Below are 6,000 nucleotides of genomic sequence, written 5' to 3'. Positions count from 1 at the left end.
CCCTACCGCACCGGGAACTGTCCCTACCGCCCACTCTCTGGCTTCACCGCCGGCAGCCCTAAACGGCATGCGAGCGGCACCTCCCTCCCGGACCCCACCCGTACGGTGCCTACCTGACCAAATCTCCCTAACGCGCCTCCCACTCCCTCTATTAACCCCAGATCCCTCACAACCCAGGTGTAGCCACTTAATTAAGTATTACCTTCCACGCCCATCCCTCACCCTCCACATGCACAGATATCATCATTACACAGTATTTGAGGGATGGAGGGATGAGAAGAGTGGGATAGAGGGAAATATAAGGAGAAGGAGGTTCCTCGGAGCTCCGAGATGTGTTTGGCTGTAATAAATCTGGAATATAGCTATATGACATAGTTTTTGATAACACCAGCATTTATTTTTTTAGGTTTGTCGAGCTCCGTCAAAACAATTAGAACGAGTCCCTTATGTAACTGGAACCCCTCTCACATGTAAACACAGTGACACGCTACAGCGTTGGTTTGTTGTCTGAGGCTATGATACTGACCATAAACACATTCTCAAATTTCACTGCACCAATCACAGCATATGCAGGCAGAAAAATCATAGCAAACAACATTCAGCATTAGACTCTAAAACCGTCTGTAATGTCTGTGTTTATCCAGTGGACCATAAATTAAAATAAGCTTTCCTATTTCAGTTTCTTTCAGATGTTATAAAGTAGTAAATAAAGAATCATATTAATTAAACCATGTATTACTGACTATCAGACAACTTCAACAAGTTACCAAATGGATGCAAAATCAAAGATATTCATTTGCGCCTGGCACTAACCATGTACTCCTTCACAGTACTAAGCCATAGAAAGGGCCCCAATGAAACCCCTGCATTCCTGCATCGCAGATACTCTAATCTCAGCATTTATAAGATTATATTTGTACTACCTGCCAATTTTTATATTAGATGAGACTAAAAATTGAGAAATATCTATATGCAGAAGTAGTTTTTCCTGATAAGAAGGATAATATCAAGACTGTCAGCATTTACAAATCGAATTATGACATATCTGAGTAGCCCAGACTGTCCGGAAAATGGCTGACTAATGTACATACAGTGTAATAAACTTATAATCAAATGGATAGAAAAACGCTCAATAATGGACAAGATTCAAAGGGTAAATAAGGTGCATCATGTGGAAGAGAAGTTAGGTGGCGTTGGGGTAATTTGTGAGTTTCATCTGGTAGCTAGAATGGAATAAACAGGGCTTTTGGGGGGGGGGGGGGGGGGGGGACTTCTCCGGGGGCTACATCGCTCTACCTTTTTTTAAAATGATTTATTAAAAAAAAATCTTTTCTTCTTACACTATAATGGCAGGTTTAGGACTAATACAGTACAGTCATAACCAGTGTCAAGGATTCTATGCATCGCTACACAGAGACAAGTCCATATATTGAGCCCAAGGCTAAAATTGTGGTTTACTTACAAGTGCACTTTGGTGGGCAGTGGGGGTGTTTGTCCTTCTCTGCTCACATTTTCCCCTCTTATCCTGTCTTCTCCTCCACAGCCCTTCCTCCTTCTCTCTGTTGCTCCTATATTCCCTCCCCTCCAGTCATTTATGTTCTCTGTAGTCTCTCCTCTTCTCCCATTCTTCAGTTATACTCTCTTCTCCGCTCTCCCTGTATCCCTCCTGTCTTCTGGTCCTGTCGTCTCTTCTCCAGTCATCCCCTGCTTCTCAGTCATCTCTGCATCTCAGTCATCTCTGCATCTTTTCTCTCATTTGTTTGCTTATTCTTTGATTGTTTGTGTTATTCGTTAACCCACCACCCCATGCTGGATGAGTCTTGATGTTTTTTGTTCTTTTTAAAGTTAGGCTTCTTCCTTTGTTTTTGTGCCATATCTTCTGCCCTCTTCTGGTTGCGGCAGTACATGACACGGATGGAAAAATAGGGTTTATTACAACTCACACATCAAAACCAAAAGGATCAGGATGGATCCAAAATAAACAGCAAATGACCAGGAATGAACTAAATGATGGAATAAACACAACTGGAGAACTATATACATACATACATACATACAACATACAGCTATAATGAACCATGAAACAACAGAAGCAGAACAGGCACTTAAATACACAGCTAACAAGACACAATGCAGGACAGTGAGAATCATAACCAATAACAAGGACTGAGGGCAACCCAGGAACAGGTGTTACAGTTAAACAGCACTGGTGAAATCAAAGTGGCCTTTCAGCCACATGGTCAGCTCTGCATCGCCCTCTGCTGTTTGCATTAGAAGCTGCTTGAAATTCCCACTCTCCTTACCAACACCTCGAAAAGCCAGGCCTTGCCGTGCCAAGTACTTAACTCCAGAAGATTTTTCCTCACTTGCTGCTGCTCTTTCCAGCTCATCTGAAGGTTGAATATTAACAGGATTGATCTTCTGAATCCATGTCATCAGTGCTAATCTGTGGCACTGCCTGTCTTTATGTGCACTGAATTTCCCCAGTGCCTTTTCCAGTTTCGCATGCCAGTCTTCACAAGAGCTGAATCTGTCTTTCATGCCAGTTTAGACATTTGTGTTACAAATTATTTTGCACAGTAGAAACAAAGAACCCCCCTTAAGACGAGGGGGGGCTGTAATGGAGCCCAGTGTGATCTTTAAACCATTTCTCCTGAAAGCAGGGTCTCCTGTTTGATAGACGTGACATTTACATTTGGCTGATTTGGTGATGGTCCAAGCTCTTTCCCCCCCTCCTCCCTAATACACCTTCATCTTCACCTGCCTGTCTGCTCTCTCTCTCTCTCTCTGTCATTGACTCACACTCAGTCTCCCTGATTAAATGCTGTATCTGAAATACACACCACAGGCCAAACTAAGAAGCATATTAAACTAACATCAGGATCAGGCTGCTGTGACGTCATTATTCACTCTTAACCATCAATATTTGCTCCTTTTCTCACTCCCCTCCATGTCGCCTGCATTCTCTGCCGTCAGCAGCCTCTTGCTGTCTCTCCCTCTTCATCTTTACTCTCAGCACAGCAGAGTTTACATGAAAGCAGTTATCAGTAAACAAGTGGTGCTTCTTGGCATGATGCTCAGGAATGGATTTCTAAGGATTTGTTACCTGAATGGGAATGATTAATATATGAAGAATCTTTGACTCACATACTGTATACGTCTATCATCTGACTGGCACTAATTATCTCACTGTCTCTACTTACTTTTCTGCTTTTCTGTGGTTGCCCAAAAACTCACGATTGTCACACTTCCTCTTCAGGATTACAGACTTTCATGAAAACATTTTTTAAATGTGGGTGTTTTACCTGTGTGATATGCTTGCCTTTTGTACTTTATGAAGGACATAAAATAGAATTTAATTTTTACATTATATTACTCATACAACAGGAGGCATGGTCCTGCAGTGGTTAGCACTGTTGCCTCACACCTCTGGGACCTGGGTTCGAATCTCCGCCTGGGTCACATGTGTGTGGAGTTTGCATGTTCTCCCCATGTTGTCGTGGGGTTTCCTCCGGGTACTCCGGTTTGCCCCCACAGTCCAAAAATATGCTGAGGCTAATTGGACTTGCTAAATTGCCCATAGGTGTGCATGTGTAAGAGTGAATGGTGTGTGAGTGTGCCCTGCGACGGGCTGGCCCCACATCCTGGGTAGTTCCCTGCCTCGTGCCCATTGCTTCCGGGATAGGCTCCGGACCCCCCCGCGACCCAGTAGGATAAGTGGTTTGGAAAATGGATGGATAATAATAATAATAACAAATAATGATGATAATAATAATTGCACTGTGTCCAATGACTGCGAGTTACTGTAAACAGTAAAGTACACGTAACTGGACATGTCTGTATTATTTTGGTTTATACTTATTAATCCATTAATTCTAACTTTTGTACTTTAAATGGACAGAGTACAGTTATTATTATTAGGACAAGTATTGTGAGGGAACGCAAAACTATTGAGAGGAAACACAAAACAATTAAAAATATATTTTCTCACCCTGACATCTAAGGGACTCCATATACTGCAGATGATCTATAGAAAAAAATCACAAATACATCACTATCAACAAATATGTGGTTTTATTTAAATTATTGGGACTCAAAGGAAAATGGCTCTTCGCAATTTTCTTTTGAACCGTAATCATAGGCTAATTGATTAAACATAAGTATTGATTTATTTCCATGACAACATTGTATATAATACTTATTTTGTCACCCTGGTCTATTTCATTACATATAAGAGAAGGCACACAGAATAATAACCAAAGGGTGAAGAATTTGATTGTGATTTTATTTTGAAAGATCACTTTATTATGGAAGGCCATTTGGGACTTAACATCTACTTTGACGCCCATGTCAACACGTCAAACAAATTATGTCTTAACACGTATATTACTTACGTGTTAAGCCATTCGGACATCTTAACACGTCTTAAAACTGCATGTTAATGCGGCCAATTTGAACCTCTTAAGACGTTTGTACCTTTAATGCATCTATGCTATTGGTTGGCATAAACGTACACACCCCTTTTGACGTAAGGGCTATACGTATGCAGTACATGCCCTGTACGTTGTAGTCATGTGGTCTCTACGTTCAGCCATGTGAGTCCTACGTTGTTATTACGTATAGGCAACGTATGTATTACGTGTCAAACGTGACTGTGATGTTGTTTTCGGCACAGTCCATTTGTTGGAGGGGTGAATCACAGGTTTATTTAAACTGGCAGAACAGTTATCTTTAAATCTTTACAAAGTATAACTGGCAGTTTTAACATTTAATGAAACTGGAGCAAAAATGGTAAATCTGGCTAATATTGATTTAATTGCACTGGTGTCTTTGTGGTGAACAGTGCAGATGAGCTAAACTTATCATTTTGATCACTTTCTGTTCTGCATTAACAGCAAAAACTATATATTCAGCAAAGAAACGTATGTAGTTATTCATTTATTTGTAATAAGGAGTTTATAGTGAACGGTCATAGCAACAGTATGAATGGCATCAATAATTTAGCTGCCTTATATTTTACCGGATGTACGTCGCATAGCCATTCTAGATATCTGAAATGACAATTGTGGATAGGAAGAATGTCATTGTGGATATCTGAAATGCTCTCTTTGACTAGGAAGAATTGAATTAGAGATATCTGCAATACATATCCAGTCTAGCGATTAAATGTTAAAACGCCTTGCCATACTTTTGCATATATTGTTCCTGTGCTGCAGTATTAAACTATTTTAAAATGCAAAATAATTATTCTGTGACTGCATTGTTAATTTTTTTCCCACGTATTTTAAACAAATCTAATAAAAAACTGTAAAAACATGGAACAGATCAGGCACTGACAGTCAATCAGCCACCTGAGGTCATTATCTAGTGACCGAGGAACATTTTTCTCTTCTTGCAATGACTGTCTGCAAGGCTTCCCCATAAAACCGATAAAGTGGTAGCACCCAATTTTAAACATGTTAAGACGTTCAGATTGGCCGCGTTAACACGTAGTTTTAAGACGTGTTAAAACGTCCGAACGGCTTGACACGTAAATAATGTAAGTGTCAAGTACATCATTTGCTGAAAATTACTTTGACAGCTGGGAGGAAGACACAGAGTAGATGAATTGATCATATTGAGGGGTTGTGCCATTGCCTTTCTCTGTCCATGTCCTTGTGTTCTACACCACACCTTTGTTTCCTGTAAACCTGCGTTAGGCTCTTTCTGTACCTTTCCGACACAGAAACCTTTTCATAACATGAATTTATAATTGTCTTCTCACTTGAGTATGAATGATGCTTAGATATAATCTATATAATATAAATTTGATATATACTATATATGTGCACCCCACAGAAATCTCCACAATTGTAGAGGTACATATGGTCTCTATGCTTTTCCTAGAGAGCCCAGGCATAGAGAAGACACAAAATAATCAGTTTTCCACAGCATTTTCCTCCAAGCCTTCTCTAGTAAAACCAGAGACTATACCATCTCGCGTAGTCACTGGCTAGCATG

The sequence above is a fragment of the Brienomyrus brachyistius genome, unplaced genomic scaffold, assembly GCF_023856365.1.
Source record: "Brienomyrus brachyistius isolate T26 unplaced genomic scaffold, BBRACH_0.4 scaffold37, whole genome shotgun sequence".
NCBI lineage: Eukaryota > Metazoa > Chordata > Actinopteri > Osteoglossiformes > Mormyridae > Brienomyrus > Brienomyrus brachyistius.
Note: the sequence above shows the minus strand (reverse complement) of the source record.